Source organism: Neovison vison, chromosome 6, assembly GCF_020171115.1.
Source record: "Neovison vison isolate M4711 chromosome 6, ASM_NN_V1, whole genome shotgun sequence".
In the NCBI taxonomy this organism is placed as follows: Eukaryota; Metazoa; Chordata; class Mammalia; order Carnivora; family Mustelidae; genus Neogale; species Neogale vison.
In genome coordinates this window covers 206,691,357-206,704,963 of record NC_058096.1, presented here as the reverse complement: position 1 = coordinate 206,704,963, position 13,607 = coordinate 206,691,357, and positions in this window count along the sequence as shown.

Genomic DNA, 13,607 nt, shown 5'->3' with positions numbered 1-13,607 from the left:
GGGGAGAAAATTCTTCGGGCAGGCAAGCTTCTGAGGAACGCTGACTAGTTGGCTGGCTGGCTGGGAGGCAGGAAGTAGGCAGGAAACGCCAGTGGGGCAAAATGGGAACAGGAGACCTGGCTGTGACCTTCAGACAGGGGCCAAACGACTTTTGACATTGAGCAGCTTTGCATGTGAAAGGGAAATTGGCATTTGTGCGGAGAAATAAAGCTGTGTATGTGGAGGGCCAACTCTGCTCCCCATGGCTTCCTGAGAATATTTTCTGTCACACCCTGTGCCCATTTTACAGATGGGGGATGAGACATAGCAGGGGGTTTTCTACAGCAGTGGCTCTGGGTGAGCAGAGAGCTGGACAGAAGGGACCTAGGCAGAGCCAAACCACCCCCTTGAGGGGGAGGACCCTCTCTCATGGAAGGAAGCAAGTCCAAGTTGATTAAAGAATTCTCTCTGGGGCGCCTGGCTGGCTCAGTCAATGCAGGTTGCAACTCTTGATCTCGGGGTGGCACGTCTGAGCCCCACGTTGAGTGTAGAGATTATATAAATATAAAATCTTAAAAAAAATTTCTCTCTTCCGATCTTAAGATCTGGAACCTGGGTCCCCTCTCTGGGCCACCACAGCACCACCCTCAACATCTTAAACAAGGCTCCTGGTCAGGAGCCCCCAGACCACGGCTCTTTGGTGGTGGGGCCCACGGACCTGACGCTAGGCAGAGGCTTAGTGATAGCTGTTCGATGAAGTGTCCTGTAAATAATGCTTTTGGTGGTCTCCTAGCTCTGGCCAACACCTTCAGGAAGTAATTCCCAGGCTCCCTGGTTCACCAAAGTCATGCAGAAAGGAAGGACGGCCATGCACTTCCGTGATGCTGCCCAGGGCCAGAGTGCTCCCTCCCCAGTCAGGCGAGTCAGGGAGGGAAGGCTTCCAGGAGGGCCCAGCCCAGTGACCTACGGGGGTGGGGGGGTGGTGGGGGGAGGGGACCTGGGCTCAGGAGTGAGGACAGAGGCTGGTGGAGGCCACGTGGGGAGAGAATATCAGCTTCTCACCTGCGGGGCTGTGTTTCCCCATCTGTGAAAGGCAGAGTCTCATTCCTGCCTCAGCAGGATTCCCCGAGGTGGTGGGTGTCGGGAGAGGGTGGAGGAGGGAAAGAAACCAGCCCTGCCTGAGCCGGCACATGGACCAGGTCCTCTGCTGGGCGGGCCACTCCATACCTCCTTGCTACACGTCAGCCTCAGCTGGTTCTTTGTGGTGAGTCACAGGCCCTCTGTGCCTGCTTCCCCCTCGACCAAATGGGTTCCATAACGGCCCTGACCTTCCAGGGTTTCATGACATCCAGGTGTAAGGTGATTTTGGTTGCTATCTTGATCTTGTCTGCAGTTTTGTTTTGTTTTTTAAGATTTTAAATTTATTTATTGGACAGACAGAGATCACAAGTAGGCAGAGAGAGAGATAGAGGAGGAAGCAGGTTCCTGACTGAGCAGAGAGCCCGATGCGAGACTCGATCCTAGGACCCTGAGATCATGACCTGAGCTGAAGGCAGAGGCCTTAACCCACTGAGCCACCCAGGCACCCCTCGTCTGCTGTTTTTGCAGCTAGGTAGAGGATAAGAGATGAACCAGAGGCTGAACCTGCTGTAACTTACGTGTTGGGCTCCTAATACTCACACCTGGAACTTTGGAGCACTTATGGGGACTGTTCTGAGTTCCTTGTATGTATCAAGTCATTTGAATTCCCAAACTGCCCTGCTAGCATCGCGTCTTGTAGGTCAGAAATCTGAGGCTCCCTTCCCTGTTCCCTTATTCGCTCAGTTGTCCACTGAATCCTGTGCTCGCCAGGCGCTCAGTAGCCTGGCGTGGGGTCAGCCCACACTCGTCAACACACCCAGCCCTCCCGGGCCAGCCAGGTGTCTGGGCAAGCCTTGGAGCTCCCTGTCGCCGCACCCTGTCTCAGCCCCACCTGGCCACCTTCCCTGCCCCGCTGGGTAGCTCGGCAGCTGCCAAGGCTTGTCATTCTTCCCCTTTGAGCCCAGTTGTTTGGGTGCCGGCAGATGCCAGGCAGGTAGGGAGCCGCCGCTCTCCCGCCGGCCCAGCCGCCCTCACCCTCAAGGTACAGGGTAGGCGTGGGGCACGGAGCAGGGGAGAGGCAGGGTGTCTTCCAGGCTCAGGAGGGCTGAGACTGGACGGCAGGTGAATCATAGTGTTAACTCATCTAGAATTGGAACCCGGGAGAACAAATGCCTGTACGTGTCCATCTGGATCCAAGGAGAGACATGATGTCCTTGAAACTGACAATAGAGATGTCCTCCACCCAGGAGTGGGGACAACTGATCTCGCTCTTCAACCTAGAATTCAATGGGTCCCAACTTCTCCCCGGATTCTGAACCATGCAGGGCCCATCAGGAACCAGGGAAAGAGGGGACAGCAAAGCTTTCCAGCATAAATTAGGAAATTAAGTCTCATGGGAATTCAGCAACTTTGCAGTTGCCCAGGGGAGCGTCCCTGAGCTCAAGAAGGTGAAGGCCAAACACAGAACTGAAGGCCCAAGACGGGTGGCCTATCCCGGTCCTCAGAGAGTCCCCCAACTCCCACCTTGGCCCTTCCCACCACCCTGGGCACCTTGTGTTGGAGGAAGGAAATGTCCTCTGTAAAAGTACTTCTAACAGAAAAAGAAGACAAATATAGGTAAAGAATGCTATGAAGGACCTTGAAAAAACCTCCCATCCATTTGAGGAGCCCTGTGTTCCTTGGTGGGGTGGGCTCAGCATGTTGCAGAAAGGGGACAGTGGGTCAGGCCTTAGGGAACCTTCTTTCCTCCAGACCCTCTTCCGTGGGCCCTTTTCCTCACGGCCTTGCACACCTGGGGTACAGGTCCCTGGCTGCTTTCTCACCCTGGTGTTCCTGGAACTCCACCTGTTCCCTGACCTGCATGTCCCATTCACCTCCCTGTGGCCAGAGACCATGCCTTGATGGTGAGTTGGGGGTGGCCAGTGGCAGAGGTAAGAGGGCCTCAGGGGCTGGGCCCTCACTTTCCTGTTTGGCCAGCAGAAGAAATCACCAGGATGAAGCCTGCAAAATCCAGCACAAAGCTTTGTCCCAGTCACTCAACCCAAAGCTCCCCACTGAGGGCTCCTGGAAACATCGCCTTCCCACTCTGCACCAGTCCGGTGTTCTCCGCAAGCACGCTCAGCTTCGTGCATCAGAGCAAGTGGCTTCCACGAGGAGAAAGTCAGAAATGGCCTCGGACTTGGAACCTGCTGGTTGTTAGCTAAGGAACCAGAAGCAACGCACCCATCTTGCGGAGCCGGCATGTTCTCATCTGGAAAATGGGGGTAAATCCCACTGGATGAGATTCAAGTGAGACTGGCCCCATGGAAACCAGCAGCCCCCAAGTCAGCCTTCAGGAACTTAAGTCTCATGAAACTCTCCACGGAGAAAAGGCTCCATGGCCATGGAGTTTGGAAAAAAACTGTATCTTCTAGAATGTATGCTGGCAGGTCAAGGATTCTGAGAAGACCTGCCATAAAGAAACCAAATGGAAATTCTTTAAATCGGGGTTTCCCAGACTTGCCCCAGAAATCATTTGTTTGTTTTTTTTTTTTTAAAGATTTTATTTATTTATTTGACAGACAGAAATCACAAGTAGATGGAGAGGCAGGCAGAGAGAGAGAGAGGGAAGCAGGCTCCCTGCTGAGCAGAGAGCCCGATGTGGGACTCCATCCCAGGACCCTGAGATCATGACCTGAGCCGAAGGCAGCGGCTTAACCCACTGAGCCACCCAGGCGCCCCTGTTTGTTTGTTTTTAAGAAGCATTCCAGGGGCGCCTGGGTGGCTCAGTGGGTTAAGCCGCTGCCTTCGGCTCAGGTCATGATCTCAGGGTCCTGGGATGGAGTCCTGCATCGGGCTTTCTGCTCAGCAGGGAGCCTGCTTCCCCCTCTCTCTGCCTGCCTCTCTGCCTGCTTGTGATCTCTCTCGGTCAAATAAATAAATAAAATCTTAAAAAAAAAAAAAAAAAAAAAGCATTCCACGGGGTGGTGTTCTGAGTGTCCTTTCAGCAAATGTTAGATGAGCGTGGGGTTTGGAGAATGGCCACGAGTCCACTTTTGTGGGAGGGGAGTGTTGTACTTAGGAGGAGGGTGGTGGCCGCCTAGAGCTTAGGTGGGCCTTTCACCTGCTCCTGCCCTGCGGGCGGAAGTGGATCTGACATTGACCTGATGAAGAGCACTTTGCACGGATTAAAGTGGTGAAGGCTTTTCCGCTCGGGTCATGGTCCCAGGGTCTGGTATCGAGCCCAGCATCAGGTTCTCTGCCCAGCAGGGACCGGCTTCCCACTCTCCTGCCTGACTCTCTGCCTACTTGTGATTGCTATCTGTCAAATAAATAAATAAAATCTTAAAAAAAAAAAATAAAGTGGTAAAGGCTCAGGGAGCCTCGAAGGCTGAGTCGGAAGAGCATGCAACGCTTGACCTTGGGGTCATGAGTTCGAGCCCTGTGTTGGGTGTAGAGATTATAAAAAGTAAAAAAAAGAAATTTTAAAAATGTTAAAGGCTCTACCACGTGATTGGCAATTTCACTTTTAGGAACTCATCCTAAGTAAGTACTTGTGTTTAATGTATGCACAAGAACTTCAGCTGAGGCATCACTTGTAGAGAGAAAGTATGAAGAAAGAAGGCATCCGCCTCCAAGGTAATGACTGTCGGAACCTGTGTGCTTCAGTGAAAATGCAAATCCCACTTACATAAAAAAGAACTTTTTCTTCTTTCTCTGTGTATGCACACAAATACACAGCATAATATATATGCTTTGTTTTGATGTTTATGAATGATGCTTCGGTGAACATTCTTGTATGTAGATCTCATGTAGTTACTTATATAGGATAAATTTCTAGAAGCGACATTGTGTCAAAAAAAATTTTAAGGTGAATATACACAAACACAAAAATATAGATAAATGTAGATATATGTCTATATTTATTTCCTTATGTATGTATATATGTGTACATATATGTATCTATGGATACACGTGTCTAAATACAGGGGACACACACCCTTATCCATATATCATGTGTATTTATATTCTCTATATATTTATAGATGCATAGAAAAGGGTCTAGAAAGGTATAGGGCTAAGTTCACAGGGGCAAGCTCGTCAGAGGGGTGGGGGGAATCAGGAAAAAGGGAGGGGGGAGAATAGTGAGACTTAGGTACATTTCCATAGTTTTTTTTTTTTAAAGATTTTATTTATTTATTTGTCAGAGAGAGAGGGAGAGAGAGCGAGCACAGGCAGAAAGAGAGGCAGGCAGAGGCAGAGGGAGAAGCAGGCTCCCTGCCGAGCAAGGAGCCCGCTGTGGGACTCGATCCCAGGATGCTGGGATCATGACCCGAGCCGAAGGCAGCTGCTCAACCAACTGAGCCACCCAGGCGTCCCTCCATAGTTTTTATTTGTTACCGTGAACATGCATGACTTCGGAAATTTTGGGAAAACTTTGGTTTTAAATTGGGAGGAAGAGCCACTGAAAGTAGACTGCAGAGGATGGCTTTTGTTACGTAGCCATCTTGAAGCCTTTGCTTTCCTGCAAACCTCAAGGTCTGGGTGTTTGTTACGAATACAAGCACTACATGGCTGCTGGATCCTCCGATTCACTGGTCTGTGGTTTCAAATAAAATCACTTTTTTTTTTTTTTTGCTTGTTTATATTTAAAAAATGCTGGAGATCACAATAACGTTAACATACCACTTAAAAGAAAGACGTCAGAGCTATGTTCCTTAGCCTGTCCAATCTTTTCTCTGGAATCAGCCCTTGTAATAACCTCCAGTGGGCAGGTTGGTGCAGATTCTTGGGAGGATTTTATTATTGTTGTTGTTATTTCTTAAAAAAAAAATTTTTTTATTAGGTAAGCTCTACACCCAACATGGGGTTCCAACTCACAATCCCCAATGTGCATACATTAAGATTAAGAGTGGCATGCCCTCTTGCATTACTGACCTTCTTTCTGGGATTCTTTTTTTTAAAGATTTTATTTATTTATTTATTTATTATAATTATTTTTTTAAAGATTTTATTTATTTTATTTTATTTTTATTTTTATTTTTTTTATTTAACAGACAGAGATCACAAGTAGGCAGAGAGGCAGAGAGAGAGGGGGAAGCAGGCTCCCTGCTCAGCAGAGAGCCCGATGTGGGGCTCGATCCCAGGACCCTGGGACCATGATCTGAGCCGAAGGCAGCGGCTTAACCCACTGAGCCACCCAGGCGCCCCTATTTATTTTATTTGACAGACAGAGATCTCAAGTAGGCAGAGAGAGAGGGGGAAGCAGGCTCCCTGCTGAGCAGAGAGCCCGATGCGGGGCTCTATCCCAGGACCCTGGGATCATGACCTGAGCCAAAGGCAGAGGCTTTAACCCACTGAGCCACCCAGGTGCCCCCATATAATGCTTTTTTTTTTAAAAAATATTTTATTTATTTATTTATTTATTTATTTAAAGATTTTATTTATTTATTTGACAGAGATCACAAGTAGGCAGAGAGGCAGGCAGAGAGAGAGGAGGAAGCAGGCTCCCCGCTGAGCAGAGAGCCCGACGCGGGACTCGATCCCAGGACCCTGAGATCATGACCTGAGCCGAAGGCAGTGGCTTAACCCACTGAGCCACCCAGGCTCCCCTTATTTATTTATTTGACAGAGATCACAGGTAGGCAGAGAAGCAGGCAGAGAGAGTGAGAGGGAAGCAGGCTCTCTGCCGGGCAGAGAGCCCGATGCGGGACTTGATCCCAGGACCCTGAGATCATGACCCAAGCCGAAGGCAGCGGCTTAACCCACTGAGCCACCCAGGCGCCCTTGTTTTGTTTTTTTAAAGGAGAATCTACACCCCCCATGGGGCCCAATGCCGGGCTTGAATTCAGGGCCTGGAGACCAAGACCTGAGCTGAGATCGAGTCAGAGGCTTAACTGACTGAGCCACCCAGGTGCCCAAAGGGTAATGTGTTTTGCTTTTTTTTTTCCAAAGGGTAATGTTTTTGATGGTGCAAGTCGTACTTTATACTTGAACTATTTTACTGAATCTGCATATTGGTCTAAAATGGAAATTTATTTTCTCATTGTCGTTCTTTTTATTATTTAATGGTTGGTATGCTCTATTATTATTTATTATTGCAACAGGCCAATATGTAAATGTAAGTTTAAAAAAATACATGAATATAATTAAAAATTATCAACCCACCATCTTCCCCTTCGTTGTAGTAATATTTTTATTTTTTTTTATTTATTTTTTTAAAAGGTTATTTATTTATTTATTTGACAGAGAGAGAGATCACAAGTAGGCAGAGAGGCAGGCAGAGAGAGAGGAGGAAGCAGGCTCCCTGCTGAGCAGAGAGCCCGATGCGGGACTCGATCCCAGGACCCTGAGATCATGACCTGAGCCGAAGGCAGCGGCTTAACCCACTGAGCCACCCAGGCGCCCAATATTTTTATTTTATTTTATTTTTTAATTTTATTTTATTTTTTTATTTTTTAAAGATTTTATTTATTTATTTGTCAGAGAGAGGGAGAGAGAGCAAGCACAGGCAGACAGAATGGCAGGCAGAGGCAGAGGGAGAAGCAGGCTCCCCGTCGAGCAAGGGGCCGGATGTGGGACTCGATCCCAGGACGCTGGGATCATGACCTGAGCCGAAGGCAGCTGCTTAACCAACTGAGCCACCCAGGCGTCCCAATATTTTTATTTTTTATTAAAAACTTTTTTGCTGGCTTGCTTAAAGTTCAATAAAACAGTAGAAGAAGAAGAAGTAGTAGCAGTAGTTCTGTGTAAAAAGAAGGCATCCCTCAGAGGTGTCAGCATAACATGTGTGAGGACATCTATCCAGGGATGGCACAGGAGTCCTGGGTTGGAGGGACGAGGGTGTTGCCCAGGCTCATCCTATTTGGATGAGACCTCTATGACCCAGAGAAGTTAAGTTTTACTCAGGGCCACACAGCTAATTAGGAGTGAAGTCAGAATTGGAATGTAAGCTTTATTCCTTGATTATTCCTAGCAATTGCTCGGGACCATCCAAGGGGGAAGGATTTAGGCATAGAAAAGACTGAGATGATTCCCACCTTGTGTCATCCAAAATAAACCCAACAAAAGGGCACCTGGCAGGCGAAGTGTGTGACTCTTGCTTGATCTCAGTGTTATGAGCTCCAGTCCCACGTTGGGTGTAGCGATTACTTACAAATTCTAAAATCTTTTAAGAAAGAAAGTTGGAAGAAAGAAAGAAAGGGGCGCCTGGGTGGCTCAGTCATGAAAGCTACTGCCTTCAGCTCAGGTCATGATCTCAGGGTCCTGGGATCGAGCCCCACATTGGGCTCCCTACTCAGTGGCAAGTCTGCTTCTCCCTCTCCCTCTGTGATCTCTCTCACTCTCTCTCAGATAAATAACAATCTTAAAAAAAAAAAAAAAAAAGAAAGAAAGAAAAAAGAGAACGGAAGAAACCCAACATAGATCTGGTGTCTTTCCATGAGGACCACTTTACTGTATTTATTAAAAATGTACACTGGGGTACCCGGGTGGCTCAGTTAGTTAAGCAGCTGCCTTCGTCTCAGGTCATGATCCCAGGGTCTGGGGATCAAGTCCCTAATTGGGCTCCTTGCTCAGCTTTGTCTGTCAAATAAATAAATAAAACCTTAAAAAAAAAAAAAAGGCTAAAAAAAATATATACATACACTAATGGCAGGGCACCTGGCTGGCTAAGTCTGTAGAGTATGCAACTCTTGATCTCAGGGTTGTACATTCCAACCCCATGGTGGGTGTTGAGATTAAAGCAAAACAAAATGAAAAACACGCCTGGGTGGCTCAGTTGGTTGGGCAGCTGCCTTCGGCTCAGGTCATGATCCCAGCGTCCTGGGATCGAGTCCCACATCGGGCTCCTTGCTCGGCGGGGAGCCTGCTTCTCCCTCTGCCTCTGCCTGCCTCTCTGTCTGCCTGTGCTCACTTGCTCTCTCTCTCTCTCTGACAAATAAATAAATAAAATCTTTAAAAAAAAAGAAAAGAAAAGAAAAGAAAAACAAACAAACAAACCCGAACACTGATGGGGGCATCTGGCTGGCTCAGTTGTAGCACACGTGACTCATTCTCAGGATCTTGAGTTCAAACCTACATTGGAGGGCGCCTGGTGGCTCAGTGGGTTAAGCTGCTGCCTTCGGCTCAGGTCATGATCTCATGATCTCAGGATCCTCGGATCGAGTCCCGAGTCCCGCGTCCCGCATCGATCGGGCTTTCTGCTCAGCCTGCTTCCTCCTCTCTCTCTCTGCCTGCCTCTCTGCCTACTTGTGATCTCTCTCTGTCAAATAAATAAATAAAATCTTTTAAAAAAAAAACCAAAAACCTACATTGGACATGGAGCCCACTTGAAAGAAAGAAGTAAAAAAAAAGTAACTAGTTTTATAAATATATATACACTGATAACCCACCCTCATCCGTCCTTTTTCTTCCTCTGTTGGTGCTTCTGCTTTGTGGTACGTGAAGCACTTGCTTGTACTAGGCCTTTGGGAACTGCGCAAGGAAGAACAGCACTTTGCCACACTCAGGGCAGGCAAAATGCCTTTAAATACAGCCGGAAGCCAGGGTGGAGTGGGGAGCTCCTGCAGAGACCCCAGCTCCTCCCAGTTACTGGTTCCGGGGAAGAGAAGCTGGAAGGCCGAGGTCTGGGAGGCTAAACTGGGGCACTATCGCCATCTGGTGGCGTATTCCTGCCATGGCCGTGTTCGTGGCCGCAAGCCCCGCGGGGCGAAAGGAGAACAAAGGACGCCCGTGGGTGGAGGCGTCGGGCTGGGCGATCTGTCTCTGCCGGAAGAGCTGACCCGCCCTGGCCATCGCTGGAAGGGGCTGCCTCCTGGTGAGGGTGAGCTCCCTGACCCGGGAGTGTGCAAGCAGGGAGCCCTAGGCCGAGCTTGACACATGCTGCAGGCATGATCACTTGCAAATCTGAGTGGCCAAGGTCTTCAAAGGTTAGAATCATCAAGGTCATCCGGACTTCCAACCCTCCCGCTAGGTCACAGTCACACGGACGCTGAGAACAGCCCGGGATGCCCCCGCTCGCCGGTGACGCTGTTTCTGCGTCGCTCCTAGGCGCTCCTCCGCCTCCACCCCAGTGTGGGAAGCCTTTGTTCAACCAAGGTCGTGGGGCGCGTTGCAACCCCAGCCAGCAGAGCTTTCCCTTATCTCTCGGGCCTTCCCGCGGAATGGCCCGTGGCTCCACTCCCCTCCCTTCCCCGTCCTGTCCCTGTCACCGCCATCCTGCCCTCCGGCCTCTCACTGCTTCCCTGAGGCCCTCCAAGCCCCTCCCGCTTCGCCCCCCTCCCCCCCGCCCCCGTCCCCGCGGGGGACTTCTCGCGTATACCAATGCCATTTGAGTGCTTGGGACAAGTTGCTGCCACCACCCTGGATATTTCTCCAAGACCGTTCCTCACGTTCATCCCCCGACCACCCAGGCTTCTGGACAGACAGACGGCTGCCCACACCCGCCCTGTCCACACAGGAGCCTAACCGGCAAGTCCTCACCTCTTAAACTTCTTTTGAAATAATTTCATACTTACAGAAAAGTTGCAAAAATAGTACAAGAACTTCCTTAGACCGTTTATCAAGAGTCACTGATTTTGGGGGGCACCTAGCTGGGTCAGCTGGTAGAGCACAAAACTCTTGATCTCCAGGTTGTGAGCTCCAGCCCGACGGTTCGGCCTAGAGTTTACTTAAAAAAAGAAAAAGCCATTGATTTTCCACACTTTCCCCACCCCACCCCACCCCCCCTTTTTTTTTTTTAAAGATTTTATTTATTTGTCTGAGAGAGAGGGCAAGCAGAGAGAGAGAGGCACAGGCACATGCAGAGGCAGAGAAAGAAGCAGGCTCCTGGGTGAGCAAGGAGTGTGATGCAGGACCGGATCCCAGGACTCTGGGACCACGACCTGAGCCAAAGGCAGCTGCTTAATGAACTGAGCCACCCAGGTATCCCTCACACTTGTCCAATTTGCTTTCTCTCCTCTGTATCTTTTACACACACACATTTACATCTTTTTGTTATTATTATTAAACCACTTGGAAGTAAATTACATCACAGTCCTTTACTTTTTTTCTTTCTCTTTTTTTTTTTTTTTAAGAGAGAGAGAACCTGGATATGGAGGGGTGAATTTTGAGCAGGCTCTATACCCAGTGAGGGGCCTGACACCGGCTTGATCTCAGGACCCTGAAATCATGATCTGAGCCAAAATCAAGAGTCTGGCGCTTAAGTAACTGAGCCACCCAGATTGTTCCCCACCCTTTTTTAAGTAGGCTCCACACCCAAGTTGTGGTTTGAACTCAGGACCTTGAGATCAAGAGTCGTGTGCTCTACTGACTGAGTCAGCTGGGCACTCTCCTGTCATAGTCCTTAACCTTAAATGCAGTGTTATTTCCTGAGAATAAAGGTTATCCTTAGATACCTATCGAAATTAGGAACTTTAATCCTGAGGCAATCTTTCAACCTTGGTCAACTCCATATTGCAATTTTGTGAATTATCCCAAAAATGTCCTTTATAGCACTTTCATTTTGTTTTGGTCCAGGGTCCCATATTTCATTTAGTTGTTGGATCTCTTGAGTCTCCTTTAATCTGGAACCATTCCTCAGCCCCTCTGCCCTGTATGACATTGACATTTATGAAGAATCTAGGCCAGCAGCTTTATCAAGTTCCTCAAGGCAGACATTTCCTTTCCTCTTATATTTTTTGCTCTAAGTGCCAATGACCTGCCCAGTTCCTCAGGCTTCGCCTCTTGGGTGGTATGCTTCCTTCCGTCCCTCTTGAGCACTATTGGCTCTACCACCTGTCTTGATCCCAGCTTCTCCTCCCCGGAAGTGTTACTCCCATGTGCTCTGGGTCTTGAAGGGACTATTTCCCCCACTAGTTGGTGAGCTCCTTGAGAAGAGCCTGCCTGTTACACATCGCCTCATCCTGGGGGTCTACCCAGCACAACTGAAATGTCTGTTGAAAGAGCACATGAAAGAAACAGCTCTTCTTCCACAGCTGCCCTTCTTCCCAGTAGATCTGAAGTGGGTACTGGGGCATCCAAAGACCTGAGTTACAGAATGTTGGGACAGGGGTAGACACAGCACGACATCAACTTCAAATGCCCTTTGTTACTTGCAAGGAAAGGCACCAGGGAGTGAAAAGTGACTTACCGAAGATTCCTTGGCTGGAGAGGTGTGGCCCTTGAGTCATCGCTGGCTCATGCTTTGCTCTTCCTGGAGTCAAGTGGCCTTATGTGGTTTGGTGTGAGAAACAGGGTCATAAAAACCAAAGTGAGGGTCACCTAGGTGGCTCAGTCAGTTGTGTGCACCCAGCTCTTGGTTTGGGCTTTGGTAGTGATCTCAGAATCGTGGGATCAAGCCTTGCATCGGGCTTGGCGCTCAGCAAGGAGTCAGCTTGGGATTCTCTCTCCCTGCCTCTCTGTCCCTCCCCACGTGCATGCACTCTCTCTCTCAAATAAATAAAATCTTAGTAAGTGAGATGCAGAAGAAGGTGCACAAAATGGAGACATTTATGCAGTTTTACAACATGAAAAGCAGTTCTGTATCTTGTTGCTTAGGAAGCAATCACACTGCCAATGGTAGCAGTTACCTTGGGGGGAATGGGTGGGACTGGACAGTTGACCATTAAGCTCGAATTCACAAACCCCAAACTCCAGTCACATGCTCTACCAACAAAGCCGGCCAGGTACCCCTGAACTTAAACATTTTTTTACTGAAACCAAGGGATTATGGCTTGCATACAACAGTTGCCCCTAATCTTTTTTAGTGAGCTGTCTTAAGATTCTCAGGGAACTAGCTCTCAACCAAATTTCCAAGCAAGGCTCCAAGGGCAGGGTACATTCTAGAAACAGAACTCTGCCTGTTATTGGAGCATAAGATGAACATAGGGTAAGGCTGGCTTTGTCTTAGCACATGGGCTAGAGTTCAAGTTTAATTTTACAGGCAACAAGGAGCCATTAAACTCTCCAGTGAGAATGGGCTGACCTAATTAGACATTTAGCAAGTTGATTATGGCAACAACAGGCTAAGCCAAAAAGCCAGTGGGCTTTTGCAATAATCCAGAGAAGTGTTACTTGCTCAGAGTAAATTTAAAGAGCAAAGTCAGGGAGGAGTGAGGAAGAGAAGACTGGCTCTGAGTAGATGTTGTAGAAGCTTCCTAATGGGCAGAAAAGTGGTTCATTATTCTTTTTGGAGTTCTCCATGATTAATAAAAGCCAATTTCTTGTCAAGGTCATATACACTCACATGACACATGAATCAAATCCTTAAAGAATGGATACTTGGAATAAATAAAGTTTTCATACATGAACTAGAAAGATACAGTCCTCTCAAATAATTTGGGGTAAGAAGATGGGTTCAAAAAAAGTAGTAAAGTCTGGAAACAAATATTAAAGTTTTTTTTTTTAAGGTTTTATTTTTTTTGACAGAGAGACAGCGAGAGACCAAACACAAGCAGGGAGAGTGGGAAAGGGAGAAGCAGGCTTCCTTTCAAGCAGGGAGCCCAATGTGGGGCTCTATCCCAGGACCCCAGGATCATGACCTGAGCTGAGGGCAGACACCTAACCGACTGAGCCACCCAGGATGCCGG